Genomic DNA, 24,236 nt, shown 5'->3' with positions numbered 1-24,236 from the left:
TCATCCTCCATTTCCAATCCATCTCATCCTTCTTTCACCATCCTACAACATCTATGAGAAAATATCCAAAATTCCTTGAAAAAAAGAGAGGAAAAGAATAAATATCAAGAGATACCATCCATATAACTAGATACTTGAGTCCTCCCTCTATTTCCTTATCATGTATCCATCATCTTTTTAATTCATATATCCAGTGATTCACTTGTCCTCTTCCACTTGCACTCTACACTTGGGGGCAAACTCCATCCATACTATGCCACATTACATATCTTCCATATCCTATATCCCCTTCCACTATCCATCATCCTATCTAGGTTCATTTGTCCTTTACCATATTTGATTTTGACTATCATTTTCCTTCCATCCATCCATATGATCATGTACCATATCTCCTTTCTCATTATCCACAAATTATCCTACATACTTCCATCATCCTTTAACATATATGATCTTCACATCCACTAGTACAAAAATAGCAATATGTGATTAAAAAAACTACTAAAAATTGTATATATGTGACTAAATTTAGTCAAGTGACTAATAGTAGTTAATATATAGTCATTTATAACACTACTAAATGATTCTAGTCACTTATTTGATCATTGATTTAGTCACATTTTTAGTAGTATATTTAATCATATATTTAGCCATATATTTGATAGTTGATTTAGTCATATATTTAGTGGTATATGTAGTAGCATATTTAATAGTATATTTGGTCACATATTTAGTAGTATGTTTAGTAGCATATTTAGTCATATTTGGGAGTGTATTTGATCATAATAGGAACCACCATCCTCCTGCTTGTAAAGCAGGTGCTCTGTACCATTGAGCTAGCACCCTTTAAAGAATACATAATAAATTATTATTTATTTATTTTGATTAGTAATATCATTGATTTTTTTTTCATATAATATCAAACCCTTTCTATTATCCATGAATTGTGTCACTAATATCTTTCAAGTGAGCATGACATAGCAAATATCTATATGATGAGATAGTTCAAGCATCCCAAAATTGTACAACTATTTTAAGTCATAGAGATAAATACCAAAATCTATTTTTTTATGGAATGTGTTAGAGGATAACTCTTTAGAAAAGTTGTCAAAGGAAAGCTAAAGGAGGATGTGGAAAGGAAGTACTTCCAACAACTTATTGTTGTAGTTAACTTTTTTCATAGTAGGGGAGTTTATTATAGAGATTTGAAACTACAAAATTTGATTCTAGATAAGAAAAACATTTCCATAACAATGTTTAATCTTAACATCTTTGGAGAACTATCCAAATAATAACCAATATTATACATTCTATAATATTTTTCATCGTAATCAATTACCATTGACCATTTGACCACTTTAATTTGTTGCCAATTTTCAAAAGTTGTATTATTCAATTTTGGAACAACTCTCACTACTAAAAAATGATCTTTCAACTTGACAAGAACCTTCCTATCATGTTAAAATGAACTTCTAGTGACTTGATGGTATCACAGAAAACTAAAAAGAATGGTTTTTGGCTAATTTTTCTAATAAAATTATTGGTTTAATTGTATAGTATCAACATGAATCTCTAGTAGAATTCGAAAGATTTGTAATTTATTCTATCAACAAAAGAAGACAATGAAACTAAAAATACATTTTTGTGACATAGTTTGTAATCATCATGATGCTTCTCTCAAGTAGAGAAACAAACTCTAATGCATAAATTGTTTTGTGTAAATACTTTAATTATTGTAAAATCTATAAGAAATGTACCTTATTGTTAAATTTTAATAGTCATAATTTCAAGGTAACTCAAATTTATATAACATTCCTGTGTAATATAATATATAAGAAAAAATATCTATAATATGTTCTAGTAACAAAAAGAAGAGATTTGAAGTCCAATTATACAATATGAACTTCATGAACCATCAATTGTAATGTACCTGAGGCTTCTCTTGAAAAAAATTGTCAATGCTCATTTCCTTTTAGCAAAGTCCTTTTCATGTAAAAAATACATAACAAATGTAAACTAAATGTTATAGCTTGAGGCTCAAAAATGTCATGGTATGAATTTGAGAAATGCATAATATTCAACTAAAAGAAATTTCAAATCTACTAAGAAGAGATCTAAAACTTTTTCTATCAATTAAAAGAGGTGATTTAGAATGCAAAAGTATCTTAGAAATAATGAATAGTGAATTTAAATTTTCTAAAAATAATAATTTATTCTAAAAATCTCATCAAGAATAGAGTCCGCAAGCTCAGCTACAACAACTACAATAGAACCACTTGAGGATCCCCCCAGGATTTGTAAAGGTATAACTAGGTTTGTTAGAGTTTCATAATGTTTTTTTTCCCATGTTATGTTACACATGATAATAAGTCACCTTGAATCAAATGAAATCATAAAAATAAAATAGCTATTGCCATTATTAGTAATAATTAGATTCCTATAATCCAAAAAAACACACCCTAATCCAAATATATTGAGAGAGTTAAGTTTAGCCAACTAAGCCACAAATTTCAGAGTTACAACAACTACAATAGAACCACTTAAGAATCCCCCCAATATTTGCAAAGGTATAACTAGGTTTGTTAGAATTTCATAATGTTTGTTTTCCCGTGTTATGTTGCACATAATAATAAGTCACCTTGAATCAAATGAAATCATAAAAATAAAATAGCTATTGCCATTATTAGTAATAATTAGATTCCTATAATCCAAAAAAACACACCCTAATCTAAATATATTGAGAGAGTTAAGTTCAGCCAACTAAGCCACAAATTGCAGAGTTCACATTTCAAATTGAATAAGCATCCAACTTGAAGGTTTTGGTTAAGAATTTGGAGTTGTAAAATATAATTGGCATCAGACTATTTGAGATCATTGCATACAAAAGTAAGTATCATGAGCATAGTCATTATTAGTTCCTACATGTGGCATGATAGTAATGCTTTCATCTAGTCCCATAAATCTTTATTTGATCAGTCAAAAAACCAATCAGAATGAAATATTAAAATATTTTAGCATAAGAACATTATACTTATCTATTGATATTAATTTCCAGTAATTTAAAAATATGATTTTGTAGAATTCTTATTGGTTAGAGCAAGGAAAAAAATCATTATTCTGTAGAAAATACAAAATTTCTCAACCAGAAACTAAAAAAACTTTCTAGATACTTCTTGTGTAGGATACTTCTAGAACTTTCTAGTGGACTTTTCTACTTTCTTTCTGGAAAGCTCAACAAAAAAGCTCCAACTTGTGATGTGGAGGAACTTCTATTACATTTCTCATTTTAGTCTTTCACAACCATTATTTTTTCCAGCTATTTCATCCATTTCAAGTGTACCCTAATGTTTCAGTCACTTACTGCAGACCTCTCCCATTATATTACTATCATTCTCTTAGAGGCATGTAGATATACAATGTGTGTGGAGCATAAACATGACACATGTTGTACACATAAGTAACGCTAGGCCCAAAAGATTAGAAATTGTAGTTATAAGAGATTTGTCTAATGCCCTCAACTTGAGTGCACTTTTAAAGATTGGGGACACCATAGGAGAATTCATGATGACAATGAGCTTCAGAACCCCATCATGAAAAATGATTGGCATCGTTGACATAGGAAGCGATCTCATCTGTATGTAATGTAAACCTTACATGAGCTACTTCTATCAACCATACCCCATCTTTGATCTTGCCAATTTAACCACCTACAACAAGATCTAACATCATGTTCTTTAGTTCCATGGACCTTGAGCATCTCTCCCATGTTTCAAGTCTGATTACAACCTCCTTGAGTTGAACTATGCGTAATCTATCTAGTCTTCAATCTCAATTGCTTCTGCAAATCTCTTCAGTGGGAAAATGAATTTCTTTTCAAAAAACCCTTGAAAACCCTTCGAAATGTCCTCTTTCACAAGATAAACAAATCCCTTGGTCCTCAAGCTAGATACTTCAACAATTCCAACTAACTGCAGAGTTATTTCACATAACCTTTATGGATTCCTATTACAAAGGTGTTCTGAATTAATAACTACAAACTATATTACAAAGAGATTATGAATTAATAGCTATAAATAATGCTCAAATATAAAAATAGTGGAATTGGAACACATAACATATATATGTGTAGTTAGAAATGAAGGGGAAAAAATAACTTGTCACATAGGCTGCAGACATCCTAAGTAAAATTATAGCATGTGACATAGACAATCTATTATTTTTCTCTGAAATCTATATACAAATCATAGCTTCCCACATAGGTTACAAACATTCTTAGTAAAATTATAGCACATCATATTATGGCATAAAACTGAATATGCTCAAGTGATAACTCTACTAAAAATTGAGCTTTTAGTTATTCATATATGGAACTTAATTATAGGTCTTAATTCAAGAGAGAGACCTACAAGCTACTACAAGCCTCCTAGATTGGATATTCTTGACTTTGTTTGATTGGAAATTCTTGTTAATATTGTGTTGGTGAATTGAAGGAACAAAACATGTTGTCATGACTTTTACTCAATGCCTCCCAACATTCTCATTTAGATTAGTCTATTCATAATGACATTTGATACTACAAAATGCTTTGTCATCCTTGCAAAAGGAATCTTGAACATTTAGGAAGCCTACACAAACTTAAAATTAACTTCCCAATCATAAATTACACATTTAATTTTATTTTATTACACAATGAAGCCACAAAAAACCAAAAAATAAGTCCATAACTGATTGACCTATCTTGATCTAGATTATCCATACTAATCAAAATTTTGGAACTTTTTCATATTAAAAAAAAACCTTTTCCAGGTCTTTTTAAATGACTTTTTTAGAGTTCTTTTGCTCAAAATTTTAACTTTAAAATTTCATCAGTCCTTAAAATTGGGTTGCCAAAGGCTCATTGTTTTAGGGACTGAAATTAGATTTTTAGTTCTTTTTTCCAACAGTGTAAACAATTTTGAATTTTGAGCTCTAGGTCAAAAGTTATGACCTCGACAAATTGGGGTAAAGAAACACTTAGTTTTGAATAGTTTTAGTTGAATATTGTTTTTTTTATTATAGCCACATAAACATTTCAAATTCATGGCTATGGTGACTTTTCATGTTCCATCATTGTATATATTCTAACATTTTTGAATAATATGATGGCTTTTGGTTTGCATACAACTCTTTCGAGTGTTTTTTGCAATTTTTTCTAGAAATTGAACATTGATATCACAGGGACTTGATTCTCACTAGATATTGTGTTTCAACCCATTTATTAAATCAGATCATATCTTCTACCATTCTTAAATACAAAAAACTAATAAACACTCCATCAAGGCCAATGGGAAATATGGTTTGTTCTAATGTCAATTATTGATTAGCTTTATTGTCATATTTAAACAACCACTCCATCCACTAGTAGAATTTTGACAAATAAATGACTATGTGACTAAAAGTGATCAAATTCTAGTAATGTTTTTCCATTTGTAAGTATAAGTTACTAAATAAATGACTAATTTTGTCATTAGGTAAAATCACAAGGTTGACAACGATAAGTGACTAAATAAATGAATAAACAATTGATCACTAATAATTTGTCACCTAAAAAATGACTAAAATGAATGATTGATGATTTCTTTTTTTTATCATAGTAATACATTCTTTAACTTTTTTTATAACTTTTATTACTCACTCATGAATTTTTTGTCATATCAATACATCATTATTAGTTAAGTTCCTTGAATTTACTCTCAACAAATATTGAACTAGTAATGCACTCAAAATCCCCCAATCTGCACTCAAACTCCTCAAAATCTATCTGTAAACTCCTAAAGAAAATAATTAAAACCCTCCATATAGTCAAAAGAAAAGTTGAATTCTATCTATGGATATCAAAAATATTAATTATCATTGAATATTTAATAATCTCAACATATAATTTATCTTATTTACATTAACATTATGTACTAAAAATCTGTACAAAAATCTTATAACCCAAGCTATTTTTCTTCAGTTTATATGATCTATCTATAAATTTGACATAGAGACCAACCTTATCAACTTCCAATGACAATAAGTTTGGGTGAGTGAAAAAGTGTTGATTATTTATGGGATTGTGCGCAAAGAGCATTGGTTATTAACCTTACTTCCAAGGGACAAAGCGTTGAAAGGTCATAACATTGAGAGCCATGTATTACTAACTAATGTAAAAAATAAATACCAAAGATAGAGATTTTTTTTTATCATATCATCCTCAAACCTTGTGTAGATGGAGAACTTTAGAATTAATATTCATAAAACTATTATGTTTTGTGACCTTCATTATTAGTAGGTTTATAGTTTCTCTTTTCCACCAACATTACTTGAATGTGTGGGATGATTAGATACATTATATATGCATGTATATCTATGAAAAATTGAAGAACTAATATACCTCAGGGATTAGGCATCATTGGTCTTGTTATAAATTTACAGTTAAAACTAAATATAATTGTGAAAAATTGACACATCAAGAGACATCTAGATGATATGTTTTAAATATATAATTAAAATAAATCTTTTTGTGCTAAGAATTATTTATGTAATGATCTTCAATGGCTATATAAATTGGTATCTTTGATTTACATTACAAGTGGGGATAAAAATTTTTTCCTTACCATTTTTTGTGTGAGAAAGATGTAATAAAATAAATCTTGGGTAGTATGATTGTAAAATTCATTAATTTACTAACCTAAAATGATACCTTTAACTAACTCAATCATTATATATGACATGTTTTTATTGACATCTGAACTTTTTAACCATAAACATGCATCACCACTTTTTAATCATCAAAATACTCCATAAATAACCACTCATGATAGTTGTGAATGCATCCTTAAAATTACATAAACTATAATCATATTATTGACTTTATATTATATGAAACACAACATTTATCTTTTTCTAATTTAACACAATTTAGCATAGCAAAAAACCTCAATTATAACACATTTAATATTTTTTTATATATAAACAACTTAATTCACTAATTAAAATACCAATTAATAATAACAACCTCTATATTATTATGTTTGTATATAAAGAAATCTAATTTATTGAATAATTAAGAAATAAATCTTTTAATAGAACTTCCCAACTTTGTTAGGACACCTATTGCACACTTAGTGTGATTCCTAGTTTCCATTTTACTTTTCATCTGTCCATCGACATAGTTTCACAAATTATTTTTTAGGAAAAAAGTACTTTTGCTTTTAGAGATGGCTTTGAATCATGGGCCCTTAAGTGAATCCTCCTCCAGAAGTCTTATGTAAGAATCCATTCACCTAAAGCATGGAATTGGCATCCCAACTCACAATGTGAAGGGACAAGGGAAACAATAAGGACTAGCACAGGCTGATGACAAGTGCAAGTGGGAGCATGCATTTTGTTATGATCTGTGGGAAGGAAAATGTTATTAGTATGTTAGCATGAGAAATGGGAAGGGCAATGACTTTGCTATTGGTGTTGTATAAGCTATTCCTCTACACTCCTCTCATAATCCCTTTGAGGTAGGTCACACTTTCAACCTACAAATGAAATCTTTATGCCCAACCACATTACATTTTATTTTTTTGTATTATACAAATCTCTACAAAATGCCTTAGGTAAGCTCATTTCATGTCTTGGATTCAATTCTCATTTCAATCCCCCTCTAATAATTCTCATCTAAAGAAATGATATATTAGGGTTGTGTTGTCCTTTGCTAAACATGAAGCTTGTGAAATATTGAAATGAAAACTTGATCCATGATTGAGTAATTAGGGTAACTTGGAGATGTAAAGTGTATTACAGAGTCTTACTATTGGGTCCTATCCATATCTTTATTCCAACCTGTCAAGGTAAATCTTTGTTGGAAAAAATGGCAATCCAAATTTTGAGCATTGTAGATTAGAGAATCTCCAAGATGTTGTTATGCCCAAAACTTTGTTGTTGTCTCATCAAGTTTGTATTGGGATATTATCATATTATAACTCATGAGATTACCATATTATATTGGGAAGTTGTTCTTGGGAACTTACCCTACAACCAAGGAAAGCCAAATAGGAAGAAAATTAGGGTGCAAGAATAATATCTAAACATAAGTGGTGTATGATAGGATTGATACTCATTTGTAGTAATCTTTTCTTCAAACACATATTCCAAATATTCTTAACTTGATCATCTGTCCAACCAGGCAACTGTACATGTATTGCTGACCACCTACACATATATAGACATTTGTGTCAAAAGATCTTTCTTAGAACTTGAATTAAATGAATGAAATGAAGTAAATTGATTCACCCCTATTATTTGTAAATAACATTTCTACTAGTTCAATTCATCTCTCTATTCTCAAGATGGACAATTGTCATTTAGTAAGTGAAGTTTAATAGACATGCAATCAAAGTTTCAAAGAAATCAATCCATGATATTGGGGTTCTATTAAAGATTATATTTTTGAAGTTGGTTTATGAAATAGTTTTTATTTAAAAAAAATAAAATTGCTAATGTAAGAGTTAGTAGTAGAGCTTCTATTCATGAAGTGCATAGACTTTTGAATTAAATTTGTAGTCATAAATATCCCTGTATTCAAATTATTCCATAAAAGTTAGTATATTACAATGATCAATATAAATGTATTGCAAACATCTACGTCCACCAACATCCCCATTCAAATTCTATTAGAAAGTTTCATACACAATATTGACCTCACACTAGAATATTAACAAAAAACCTTGAAATAGTAGGCAAAAATTACTCACACACTAGAAATAGATGATAAATGATAATATATAAAATTATGGTTGGGATTAAAAATTGTATGGATGTCCTTAAGCTATAAGAAACCTATTGAAATCTGTTGTAACAATTAATATAAAAAATAACTACCTTGGTCAATTTTGATATGCAACATGTAAATATTGATATACCTAGAATAATAAAATACTAGGAGTAATTTGTTAATGTTAGATAGCTTCTATCGGATGAACATATGTATGATTATATAATTGAGTTACACACACACACACACACACACACACACACACACACACACACACACACACACACACACACACACACACACACGCACGCACGCACGCACGCACGCACGCACGCACGCACGCACGCACGCACGCACGCACGCACGCACACATTTACATATGTGAAATAATATACTAATATAATAATAAATGATTAATTATTTTATTATATTTATTATTTGATTAACAAATAGACATGTCCCTTCATGGGACATGTTTGTTCATTGCTTATTCTCAAAATAAATCTAAGAGGATGTTACATTTGAAACACACATTCCACAACAATGGTAGTGCTATTACATTTGCAATGTTCCTCTGAAAATCAACATGGTATCAGAGCAGGACGAATCTCTCTGAGATCTGGATAACTGAATAATGTTTGATCTCTATAAAGTATTGACATGTTATCACTACATGCATGAGTATGCTTAAAATTTATTCAAATAAATTTCTATTATCCTATCGAGAATGAAGGATACCACTCAAACCATGCATGTTTCCTAAGATAGTTGATGACCAATGGTGGAATATGAATTAGTCTTTGGGATGACTATGAATGCACTTCATAATATTGATGTTACCAAAGAAAGAAATATTAAATATTATGGTCACTGGAAATTAGAATAGTCTTATGAGTAGGCAGATTATATAGGACTATAGTTATGAATATTAACACCTAATATGTAGATGCACTTTCCAAGAAACAAATGAGTTCTATTTTCATGATGTACGATTAACATTCCTATATGTTTTATTTTAGGGATTCCAATGGAAGGTATGGACCATTTTGTATGTTTATAATAACATAATAAATAAGGTACATAATCATGTCATTTTAATGATTAGTGGTGTCAGCCATAAGTGATTATACTTAAAAGCAATATTAGTTGGTATTTAATATTTATATTTATATATACAATCATAAAAGAGTAATCTAAAGGGAAGAATTAACTTTAGAATATTATAAAGTTCTTTATATTATTACAAATATTTGTTTAATATGAAGAGATTTATTATAGGAGTATGAAAGATAAAGGTTGAGTATTATGTTATCTTACTTCTATTATTAAAATTTAACATTAAAAGTACATATAGAAGATGGAATATATACATATATGTTTAAAGTATATATTTTAGATTTTTCTCTATCTTATATTGGAATGATCTTATATCATGGTACAAAATCACCCTCTCTCTTGTTATTCTTTTATTTTTAATAGGACTTATTGAAGATTATATTCTTTTATTTTTAATATTCATTATTGAAGATTATCAAAATTATTAAATTATAATATATGTTGAAGATTATATTAAATTTTTAAAAGTGTAATATAAAAATATAATTATTAATGTAATTATAACTATCTATATTATTATCAAATTTATAATTTAATTGAAAGAAAAGATTTCAAACTAAAATACTAAGCAAAGAAAGTATTCTTGCATTTGAAAATTGAAATCAATTTTAATAAAATATTTAAATTAATTTTTATTATCTTTCTTCAAATTTGATGATTTTAACATAAAATAATTATTAAAATTATTTAAAAATATTAATTTTTGAAAATAATTAAAGTAATTTTTTTTGATAATTATTTAAAATAAAAAATTATAAAACAAATATATTTAATTTTCTAATTGAAACACATATATTTATTTAATATTTTCATTTAATTATTATTATTTTATTTAAATTTAATAATTTTTATATAAATTAAAAATTCATTTCTAAATTAATTCTAAAATATTATTTAATTGAAAATTAAAATATAATATAAAATTACTTAAAAAATTAAATAAAATATATATTTTACATATCTTAGCAAATGTGTTTATCATTGTTTGTGTACCAGAAATGATGATAATTGCGCAGTACAAACTTTATAATTTTTATAGTTTTGGTTTAACATTTGCATCAACACGATCCCCAATGCCCAGATAGAAATTGATGAATGTAGCAGTTGATTAAATCATTTATTGTCGTGCTTCATTCAAAATTTTAATTTATATGCACGGATGATTCCTACATTTTTTTCCTTCAATTTTATAAATGGAAAATTCTTATAATTTTTATAGTTTTGGTTTAACATTTGCATCAACACGATCCCCAATGCCCAGATAGAAATTGATGAATGTAGCAGTTGATTAAATCATTTATTGTCATGCTTCATTCAAAATTTTAATTTATATGCACGGATGATTCCTACATTTTTTTCCTTCAATTTTATAAATGGAAAATTCCTTTTTCAACTGGGAGAAATTGTGTTGGCCAATGAGAATTTTAGTTTTTCACATTTTTAGGAAAAAAATAATCTTCATTTTCCCGCAGACACGAGCAGACATTAGGATTTGTGTAAAATATTTTTGAGGACACCAAAATTTTTGAGGCAAACAAATCCTCATATTTGAGGTGAAAACAATAGTCTCGCCTATAAATAGGTGGGACTAATAAGTGTTAGTCAACACTTAGCTAGTAATGTATCACCAAACTTACAAATTTTTATGCTGAAGTATTAGAAACATATATGAATTTAACTGCATCAAGTTTCACAAGCATTGGAAATTGATTGAAAAAAATAAAATTGTATGGCCTTTTGAGCCGAAACTGATATAAAGAAATCAAGTATCAAGTCATGAGAAAATCAAATATCAAAATTAATTCATTGAAATGATGAATGGTTATTTTCAACATACATTCCCATGTTGTTTCTTTGCCTCTTATCTTTTTTTTTGATGATGTACTACATATATTAAATATTGGCCAAGTGTTGTTCTTTTGAGGGAATAAAGCAGTTTGAATATTCAATACATACATTTGATATCTATGAATGGTTGTTTTGAACAAATACAAATTAAGTGATTGACTCGAGAAAGTATTAGAGTACCAACAAAATTGCAGGGGCTTTCTACAACTTTGATGACAAGGTGATCCCCTCATTGAATTTCCACCTTATAGATTGAATAGAGATAAACTCATGAGTGTGGTTATAGATTATTTATGAAGTTAAACAAAGCAATCTGAAAACTAACACTACAATGTCTAAATTTGTAGCTCCTCTCACACGAACAATAACGAAAAAAAGTACATGGTGATAGGATGAATTAACACCCCTCAGTTATTTATGCCCAGCTCTAGTTCTTCGCATCCAACTATTTCCTTTGAGTAGCCCAAAAAGAGAAGAGGTTTTAGTACTTAGAAACATGCTTTACATGTCCAAAAGTAAGTAAAGTCAGTGAGCACATAGGGAGGTTTTATACTAGCAAAAATAAAATTTGGGATTCTACTAGGGTGTCTTTTTTTCTAGGTGTATCATCAATGGAACATGGCCAACAAGAATTCAGTCCACTTGCTATTGTAACCATATGTGACAATTATGTTTTGTCTTATTGGTTCAAATTGTGATTTGAATTTAGAGTTGTTCCAGTTTACAGAGTTAAGACAAAGCTGATTAAAAATATATCTTATTTAGCGATACATTAATTTTGGTTTTTGTTTTAAATTAAAATACAATCTCACCCTCTCCTCAAGCTATCTTCACCTACTATTATTTGTAAGAGTTAGGTTAGTCTTAGATACAATATTGTTAGTTCATTTCAAATATTTGAAATTTTAGTTGTCATAATAATTGTCATAATAATTGTCATTAAATTTATCTTTTTATAATCAATGGATTATGAGTTGCACTCTTCCAATAATCTATATAAAAAGAGTAGACAATTGGTTTACTTGATATTATACAATACTTTATAGTAAGATGCATTGATTAATTTGTATTCAAAATTTTAGTTCTTGTAAAAAAACATATTATTAGAATATAGTTTGGGATGGACAAGTCACAAATGATATGTACTGACTTTTACTTTTCAACGGTAGAGGTAATTGACAACTTTGCTTGATAGTGTTTTTCTCTTATATTGTAGACTATAGTATATCATGGTTTATTCTTTTATATTATATTTATTTTAAATTAATTTTATCATTTGATTATAATCATGATTTTTTTTATTGTATTACAATACTAATACTAATTATTATTTCAATTTCATTAGTGTTATTTATTTTTAATCCCCACCTAAGAGAGGGGACATTACATGAGGGCAACAAGAGTGCCTCTTGTAGATTCTTCAACATTTTTGACTTCATTTTTAGAACCAACCTCATCACCTTCAGGATCTTCATCAGAGATAAATTCAATATAATGTACCTATCCTATTTCCAAGAAATGATGTCTTGGCTGCCACGGTTCCTTGCATGTGAAATACAACTTCCTTCTCCTTAATTATTTCCTAGTTATGTCCATTTTCTTTTCTTTTCTATAGGCATCCTTGGGGGTATTGAGATTATTTGAAAAATAATTTTTGGTCTATCTAGGTGGAGTTTTCATCTTACTATAGAATTTGTATCTTGCCAAGTTCAAAGCTCAACTAAGCCTTTAACAAAGAGCACTCTCAACCTTTTTTTTTGTCACATTAGACTCCATTACAATGATATTTCAAACTCAGCTACAAAGTCTTCTACCATGCTCTTTTCTTAAATTGGTCTACATTCCTAAAATGTATATCTGGGTCTATCTTATAAAATCTCTGAATCAATCATTGATAGAATTTCTCTGTTGTTAAAATTGAGTCACATCCCTAAGTTGCTAGCCAATGGTTACATTATTCATGAGATATTCATTCCAAATATAAGGTTGTGAATTTGATGGCCTCTAACTACATCATTGGATTTAATGAGTGGTAAGTGTCAAGTTTTTTTAACCATGATCTGGTTGTGGTGCTACTTGTTCCATCAAAGTTGGGCATTGTAATTTTCCCCAAACAATACTCAATATCCTTCCTCTCATACCCTTTACTCCTATGCACTCCTTTTGATCTTAGTCCAAACTATCTGGTAAAACTCATGTCATTTTTAATAGCTTTACTTAGGGCATGACATTCAACAAGAAGGCAATTCATTTTATTAATTTAACCTAATTGGTCCTCACCAACTTCTATGTTAGTAAAAAACATAGATCTAAATGTCTTGACTGAGAATTTTTCTTCCTTCACTTATATATTTTTAGACTTATTACCACTAGGATTTTAGTGGATTCCCTTCAACAATTGGACCACTTCCTTTAATTTCTTGGTCATACCGAGATGCAACTTCTCAAATCTCCTAAACAAAGCCTTTACTTCCTCATGATTATTACCCATGTTGGTACCTATTCTCTTTTTTCACTCATCAAATAAACCTATAGCTAGTAGGATTTTTAGCTCTAATACCATAGAAAGATTCTAGATATGTAACATCAAACTTTCTTTGCCAACACTTCATAATAATGTCTTTTTCACAAGTATAGGATAAAAAAATAGCTTAAAATATCTATGAATTTGAAGGAATGGAATTTACTATAATATTTATGTCCATTATATTGATCCTACTTGTGCATAGATCTAGAGGTTGGACTACGAGCTTACATTAGAGACTTACAAATCAGACTAACCTACACCTTTTGAAAGTTGATATGTTGGTTTCCTTAGAGTCAAATAGTCACTACTCATTCTTAAATTTATCAATCACTATTCTTGGTAGATATGCTTTACTATTTGTGTTGGAAGATGCAATCATGGAATCTCTGAATCATTAACAGTTTATAATTCTAAGATCTTTTGTCTCCAATAATTGTATCAATAATATGTTGAAGGTCTACCCTCCACTTCTCAACCTCCTTGGACGCTGAATGAAAATTGCAATCCCCTATGCCTTACCTTGCACCTTATCAAAGACAAAGTCTCATGTGAGTTTAAGAAACTTTCACTTCCTAGCATCACAAGTTTCTAGCTTCCTTGTGCTTGTAACATGAAGAACTATATTGGATGAGACTTAGATTGCAGCTCAGATGAAACAACAAAAAAACTAGAGTTTAGACTATAGGTTGGGATAGAAAAATTAAAAAATCATATTTAGATTTTTCAAAATGACCCTTCCTATTTGGATTTTTCTTTGATCCTTCCTATTTTTTTAACTTAATGATATAAACATTATAAACAAATCAAAATTTGAAATGTGTTGTGTGACCAAATTTTCTAAAAACACCAGAAACATCTAAAATTATATTTTCTCATTTCTTATTATTTACATGTTTTCATAATTGATTTAATGGGTATGTTTGAAATCTTTGATTAAATGGTAGTTGTTACAATTTTTATGCAATGAATATATTTGTTGGGAAGAATAAGATTTCTAATAAAATCAAGAGGTCCATTGGGGTGTGCTCCAAGAGTGAAGGCCACTAGGTCTCACAATTGAGATTGTGTTGTGGAAGTTCAACAAGGTACTTCACTTTTTAACTCACAACTTAAATCTGTTATAAATCAACTCAATAGTCAAGCTTCTTCTAAAGTTTAAACTATTTCCAATATCTATCAAATGTATCATTTCCTCTATCATTTTAGGTATGATTTCTTTGTAATATTCTTATGGTTGTGGTTTAAAATTTGAAAACTCTTAGAGATGTGTTGAAATATCATTCTCATAAATTATTTTTACTTAAATACTCTAATTTCAAAATTTTTATCTTGTATTTAGATGTTGCTTCTATTTAGACGATCTATCAGTTATTGATCACTATTGCTATTGTCACTTGTTTAAATTCTACAAATTGATTCCAACTAAGGTATAGCTTGGTCTTTAGAAAAAAATCAGGCATCAACTAGGAATATTAAAAATTAGGTAACAACCTTTCTATAGTATCTTTAACAATGAAATAGTTCATGGTTGTAATCTTAGAACATGAAGACTTTAGAAAGTGCTATGTTTAAAAGATCACTGCTCACTAAGAGTTGGATTTAGAGTGCTTGATGTTATAAATAAGTCAAGAAAATGATGATCAATAGGTTGTAAGGTTTGATATCACTCATAGTTTTTTTATCTACTTGATATGAGAGCCTAAGACTATGTTGATACCTCTATATTTAAAATGAAGGTCTATTATATCTGTTCAGCCAAATTTAATTTATAGGGGTAAAATATAACCACTTAATATTAATGGTCAAATAGAATGTATCTTATTATTGAGGGTGCTACTAGAACTTTTTTGGAAAAAAATAGAAGTAAAATGGCCCCCATAGAAAATTAAGATTACACTTCTTGTAACAAAATCAAAGAATATCTTGAAGAACTATTGAGAAACCTTACAAATAATTATTAATTTGTATAGTATTTTGAATTACATGTTGCTTCCATTTGGAAATAAAATCTTCCAATATTTTGCATGTGGTGATGCCTCTCCATGTCCTTTAGCTAGAGATTTGTAGCCTTCTTTGTAATCTACTATCTTTGAATATTTTGGGTAGGAAATGAAAATTATGTGTTGGGATTAAAAGTACTAATGAACACTATGCATTTGGAAAAGTTGTTTGTGAATATAATATGATGTGCATCACTTTTTTCCAATCTGCTGTAGAGGTCTTCAAAGGGTGGAAATAATTGTCTAGTTGATAGGGCAACTATTGACAAACTGCTACATCTTAGCATATAACTAAACTTGGTATGCTATTGTTTTTGTTGGAATTCTTTAGAATAACTTTTTTGGTGGGGGGGGGGGGGGGGTTGTGTGGGTTGAATTAGTTATCCAAGGTCTAGATGTACAAATAAAACTTACCAATGCTTAGTAGACCCATATCCATAAAACTTTATTATGCATGCATCCATTAGATCATACAACACTTAAACTTTGTAGGTTACTATCCTAGGTCAAAACAACTTTGTAGAAATGTAAACATAAAACATAAAAGATTCAATAACACATTTGACATAAGGATTTTACGTGGAAACCCAATTTGGGAAAAACCATGCATAACATGCTACTAATTCTCACTCTTCTAAAGTGATGCCCTGTGAAAGGCCAACCCTGTTAAAGGTTACAATACATATTATTAAATGTGACTTGGTTAGAGGATTTCAATCACCCTATTAGGAGTGAGCCTTGTTAGAGGACTTTAGATCATTCACTTGGAATGTCACTTGGTTAAAGGATTTACTAATAATTTTTAGGTCAACCTTAATCTAGAGGAATTATTCTCAATTGATACAATGATTAAAAAGTAATAGTAAGGCTTGATCTGATAACAAATTACAACTCACTTGGAGATTATAGATCTTTGTTTCAATCCTCCATTCTACTTGGCTTTCACAAACCTCAGCTCTAATAGCTTGTTCAACCTTCAAGCATTCATACTCTTAAGCCTTCTTGCTTTGCATGCCAATTGTAATTTCTTCTATCTGGCCATTGAATGAAGCAATACCCTAGACTCCTTGTCTTCCTTAGGTTCTCACACATGAAAACCTTTGCTTCTGACCAACTCTCTCTATAAATAAAGATTTAAGATCTTTTTCTATTTAACCATAATCATCCATTTTAGGGTTAGGTAGGATACAATGAATGTACCCACTTTTCTATTTAGTTCCTGTAGAAACTTCTTCCTCATTCTTCCTTGAATTTTCCACAAAATGGTTTACCTTGAATTCTGTGCCACTAGCTCATCATAGTTATCTTCCACATGCTCCAATTAATTCAAGAAAACAAAATAGTTAGCTCAGATTCATCAAATCCACAATTTAACATGAATACTAGCACTCAACATCAATATGCTATCACTAAGCTTCCATACCATTCTTCCACTCGGTCAAGACTAGTTAAATTAGCAAATAGTAAAGTTTACTGATACTCAGTACCAACTAAACTTTACTCAACTTACACTATGTTCACTCAACATACACTGAATCTTCACTTTGCTCAGTACCTACTATGCACTCAATCAAGCTTGGCAGACACAATTCTTCTTACTTGTTCTTCTATACTTAATTAGTATATCCAACCTTTACAGCCTTAAGTAGATAAACAATACACTATATCATCACTATCTCAACTGATCTTTGTACTCCTTTTTCATACCATAACTCAACCTTTCCTCTAGGCAATCTTGCTATCTCATTTGATCAAATCCTCTTCATCAATCAATCAAATGATAATACTCAAATCAACTAAGCAATTGTCTTACCAACAAGTAGTAGGTTTGACATAAGTTACAAAATAATGATTAAAAGATATCCTCATACTTGTATCAATCTTTTCTCAAGAGTTTTGAGATTTCATGATTTTCTTCAATGACATAGAGAGATTCGACATTTTCTTCCAAGGTATTTTGAGCATTTTGAAGAAGTTCACTGCATTCTTTAAGCTAGTTTAAATGTATGTACCATGAAGCCTGGAGAAAACATATTACCATCAGTTATTGTATTACTTAATCAAAACTGGAAATCAAAGAACACATTAAGAAACATATTCACTTATAATGATGATGCGAAATTGAACTTTTATGTAAATTTTTATATGCTAATTATAATTTTGTTTAGATTTAATGCATAGTACAAAATAATAAAATTCTAATTTAATGTGATTTTTTATGTGTGAGTTGAGGAAAAAGTAAACTTTTTATTTTTTAATGAAAAAATTAATTACTTAAGTTAAAATGACATATTGAATAATATGGTTTACTCTTTCTTTCTTTCTTTGTGAGACACTTCAATTGGAATGAAATTCTTACAAAATGATTTGTGTTTTGATTTTTTTATGGTTAGCTTTTACTTGAAAAAATAGAATGAAGAAATAACAAATTAGTTTACCTTTTCTTTCCTTCTTTGTGAGACAATTCAATTAGTAAGAAATATATACAAAATTATTTATGCTTTTATTTTTTAGAAATGTTTACAAAATGATTTGTGTTTTTTTAATTTTTTTTTAAATTAGGCATGTTATTAATATAATATATTGATATGACAAATGTTCGCACATCAATAATTTCTTTATAATTTCAAAGATTTGATTTGTTTATATATATGATCATTGAGATTAAAGTATTAATAGTCATAATTCGCTTAGAATTTTCTAATTCTTGAACTATATATGGCAAAATTTGAATCTATGTTTAATAATAATTATTAGCAGATATAGTATGATTTTTTTAAAAGGCTATTAGCTTAATGGAAGAGCACCTAATTTATAAGTAGGAGGATGGTGGTTCAATTCCATCGTGCCCTCATGCAACTAAATAAATGATTAAATAAACAATCAAATAAACTAAAAAATAAACTTCTAAATAAACTACTAAATCAATAATTAAATAAACTACCAAATTTATTACTAAATAAACCACCAAAAAATACCCAATAAATGATTAAATGAACTATCAAATAAACTACCAAATAAATTATCAAATACACCACCAAATCAACTACCAAATAAATGATTAAATGAACTACCAAATAAATGACTAAAATTGTTTAGTCATGAATTTGGTCATGAGATAAATGTCTGGCAATAAACTACTAATGGTCACGTGATAAAAATAGTCATATATCTACAATTTCTAGTAGTTTATTTAGCCATATATTATTGTTTTTGTACCAATGACCCACACCTAAATGATTTATATATTCAACAACATGTTGTGTGACATGGTTAATTTTCTTAATGTCTTACCTCTCTAGTAAGAGCCAATGCATCAACAAGAAGAGAAGTCACCATCCAAAGCTCCAAAGAAGCTGATTTCCTATAAAAAAAAGTGGAAAAATAGTTTTTCTTTTGTCTATATTTTATTTCGTGGCATTTTCACATCTCAAAATCAACTGGTTTTTGGCATTTTCAGATTTTAGAGCTAGCTATTTTGTATAACAAGGGGAACAATATAATATTCAAAAGTTTTTGCAACAAGTCTTAGACAAGTTCCTCCATCCATGGATAGGTTCCAAGCCCCTTCATCCTGATCTTGGTCATCTTTGTATTTCAAGAGTGTCTCTAATAACATTGGCACAAGTGTTGGAAGTGTCTTCTTGATGAAATAAAAATAGTGAAAATTATAATCTCCACTTAAATTCCTTCCATATTATGTGTGATATCAATTTCCTTATCACAAATATAACTCCAAAACTCAATTTCTCAGAGAGAAATGGGTTCTTCATCTGTTCTGACAACATTTATTATAATGGAAAATATATGTTGCATATATGAAGATATCTTATCATAATATGTTGAAGATATTTGCATTAAGCATTCAAATGTGCTTGTTGAATGCTCCGTTCATGAGATAAAGTTACTTCACTTACTACCTCCATTACATAATTCTTGTCTACTTCATTATCAATATTTGTCTTAGAAAAGTAAAAACCATTGGAGAATGTTGTAGTAGCAGCAACATACCTAATATCACTATTAACATAAGGTGAATTCATTCCCTAAATAATAGCTATAATGATAGAATTCACCTGATCCTCAATAAAAACATTTGCAACAACCTCCTCACAAACATAACCTAGAGTTTCCAAAATAACCTGCTTGAGATGAGGAGGCAATTCTATTTGTGGGTTACCCATGTTAAGAAATAGAGCTTTGATGAGCTTTGGCTAGTGACCTTGCGGTAGTTCAATACCAACAATTTTTACAATAATCTATGGAGATGTAGATCACACTTTTGAAATAGGTAAAGAAAGGGTTTACAATAAGTAGCCTTTGATCTGGCTTATAACACTCCCGTTTAGGGGAATCCATCCCTGTATAAATATAGCATTTCTATGTGGCTCCTTCACATCTAGAATATTCTTGAAAATCAAACCTACAAGTTTACAACTATCCATGGGTTAATAATTATTTTCTAGCTTAATGGGAAAGATATGAGAAAGGCTGGAAAATTCTTCTCTTGGAACTGCTTTAAATTCTCCTCTGCAAGCTTTCAGATGGAACCAACAACAAATTGTGTATTAAGAAGAATTTTTGTAACCTAAAGGGGCATATTTTACTAGATAAAGATGTAGCTTTATTGATTCTTCAAACTCAATGAACCAAAAAAAAAAAAAAGAATGCAAAAAAGCAATGAAAATAAAGTAATAAATGAACTAAAAATAATTTATTTCTCATAGAAAGCAATTTAAAAGAAAATTGAGTAACTGTATAAACTAATTCAAAATACAATATACAACATGATTTTGGAAACCCTAGAGATTTTTCAGCAAGATTTTAATAATAACTTTACAACATCAACTATTATTTCATCTGCTCAACTAATAACTTATAGCTACAACTTATTCTCATATTAAAATCACCATGGAAAAAAAACTCAATAAGACATATTAACATTTTGGTCATTGAGAATAGGTAATGATTAGAATAAAAAAGAAAGTGGCAATCAAGAAATATATCATAGTTTAGATGCTTATCACTATATAGAAAGTGTTCAACAATATCAATAGTGGATCAAACCCAATCATCTATTTTCCAAAAACAAATAAAATATCAACTAGATATTTCCAATCTACAATTTTAGTTCCTAATCCAATAATCATTTCAAACCCAACAAGTTATCAAAATCAATATGAATACCATACCAAGTTAGCTTATTGAGGAAAGAAAACATATAAAAACACTAAAACAACAACAATCATATTTAAAATATGACAAAAATTCAATAAATGCTTAATGAAATCTCACTTGCAAAAGAGAAAAAAAATTACATTCATGACACTTTAGAGAATCAACACAAACTTGTCATCACATATACTTTATGATCATTTCTTTAGACAATTGAAAATATTATTTCATATTGAGATGAAAATTCAAAATAAATGTTCAATTAAGGACTTATGCCTATAGATTCTCCTCACATTACCAAGAAAAACATAAATAGTGTTAGACACAAGTCTGCATTGAATAGATGGGATTCCTATCAATAAAAAAAGGAAGCAGTCTGAATTCATTCTCAACATAGTATAGATCGTGTGATCACTAATGAAATCAAAAGTTTAGATACCTAGAATCTAGAAAGTGTGTGATCAGCAAAATGTTTGATAAGGTTAGAGGGGAAAACATTAGGTGCAGATTAAGCTGGGGATTTTTCTTAAGTCAACTTGTAGAGAATTAATAGTTACTAGTTGTTGATTCTGACATATATTGATCTATGTTTAGGCAGAAATGAATGTTCTTTTATACTAATGTACTTTGATTGGTACATTTGGGTAGGAAGCATCATCACCATAGTACATTGTGTAGCAATACATGGTAGCAATGGGCTATATAAAATTTTTGAACTCAATTAAGAGTTCATATATGGTAGTATGAGTCAAAATGGTATCTATAGAATCTGAAATAGTTGTAAAATTTTCTCAAAGCATCAAGGCTATGGAAAATGGGTGCTATGTTTTGTGGCAAATCATGTCAGATATGTGGTCGATGGAGTTAGTTTTGGGTGAAATTAAAGTGCATGTTGGAAGCAATGGAAAGATTGTCTGGCATCATACACCATGGCTAGGTTCACATGCTACGAAGGGTCCTGCTGAGCCCCTTTGTCATGCTCTTCAGGTATTTCATTCAATTGATTCAACATCTTTCACTCTACTTTTATTTTGACCATTATCAGACATGGCCCGTACGTAGAAATTCTCAAAAGCTATTTGTTTTATTACAGCTTATACTGAGGTGGACCCAATAACAAGTCATGGTTCAATAGATTTCTCATTTTAATGTGTCTGTATGCAGAGTACATTTAAACCCAAATAATGGTCTATTAAAATAATTTTGAAAATCACTATTTGCATGATTAGGTTGGCTAAGTTATATAATATTTTTTACAATTTTTTATGGAGCATGTCAAAAATAGTCTTAGTTTGGTGTTCCATAAGTAGGCAAGTACAATATAGATTCTCATTTTGAAGAGCAAATTTATTGCCTTCACTAGTGTTCATAAGGTATTAGTATGAAATTTTGGTGAGGTAGTGTTTAAACACAGAGTTGCATAGTTATAGGATTGTTAGGATATATTTCTAATGGGGAAGGTAGAGGGACATGTATAAATATAGACTGACACAAGTTAGTTGCTGCATCAAATTTCATTTAATTGCTTACATGTGATCTAGTTAATAACAATGCATTCTCTCATGCCCTTTCAATTCTCTCTTCTCAGGGTTTAGATCCTAGAATGACAACAATCATGTTCATAAATGCTCTTTCTATAGGAGAAAAATCATTTGGAGATGAAGATTGCTTTACCTTGAAGCTTTCTATTGATCCATCAGTTCTACAAGATAGAAGTGATAGTCTTATAGAAATTATCAGGCATGTGCTTTTTGGATATTTTAGTCAAAAAACATGTCTTCTTGTATATATCAAGGACTCTCAACTTAATCAAATTCAAGCTATTGGGATACACACTGTTTATTGGGAAACTACCATAGAAACAACCATTAATGATTACAAAGTAGCAGATGGTGTCATGATTGCTCACTTAGGTCAATCTATTGTTACCCTCTTCAAATTTGGAGAGATTGCAATGGACCACACCAAAACCTGAATGGAAGAAACATGGATGACTGATGATGTGTCTTTCAATGTTCTTGGGATTTCATTGGATTACTTCATTCCTCTAGCAAATGTTGTCAAAAATGGGTCAGAAGAGGATTTCTATAACTACCAGTCTAATGGGAAGCTAAAGATTGGTTAGGATGGAAATGGAACTAGCTAGGATCAACTTGTAGGGAAATCAACATGTCTGGATAAGTTGACTTATTAATAATACTCCTCTAAAATTTTTCCTTTCTAGTTTTGATACAACCTCTACTCATTATTTTAGAGAGAACTATTGGCTTTTGAAATGATTCTTGTATCATATAGAAACTAACAAATTAGAAGTTTTCTACTATAGAATGACCATATTGTTGATGGAAGGCATTACTTTCTGTCTGCTATTGGGAATTAAATACCATTTTTCTATGCAAAAATCCTAGAATTCACACATTTTTTCTTAGGTCTCGACAAGTTTAGTGAATTTAAAAATCATCATTCTAGGCAAGATCCCAATGCTAAATTTGGAATTTAAGACATTGGTGAGAGCTGATTTTAACTATTGTATTATTGTAAGAAGCTAAAAACCAATTTGCATCTCTGGTATTTTTATTCAATTTTCATAATCAGATACTATTACAAAAATCCAATCTTGCCTTGGCTTGATAATCCTACTGATTATTGTTTAAGGTTTCTTACTTTGTATATAAAATTATTGACCACTGTGTAGAGGTCTTGCAGTCTTATGAGGTCCTAGATTACCCAAATATGTGGGTAATACCAAATTTCTATCTAAGTTTTGGATGGGAATACTTAGGCAATA

General features: G+C 29.3%; 1 pseudogene; it reads left to right on the top strand.

The window, feature by feature from the left end:
- Positions 1-23,573, top strand: part of LOC149534493 (uncharacterized) — a 53,156-nt pseudogene extending 29,583 nt beyond the window's left edge.
- The last annotated feature ends 663 nt before the right edge of the window (positions 23,574-24,236 follow it).

The sequence above is a fragment of the Cupressus sempervirens genome, chromosome 10, assembly GCF_028749045.1.
Source record: "Cupressus sempervirens isolate cs-2001-9-10 chromosome 10, ASM2874904v1, whole genome shotgun sequence".
Classification (NCBI taxonomy): Eukaryota; Viridiplantae; Streptophyta; class Pinopsida; order Cupressales; family Cupressaceae; genus Cupressus; species Cupressus sempervirens.
Note: the sequence above shows the minus strand (reverse complement) of the source record. Positions and strands in the feature narration are given on the sequence as shown.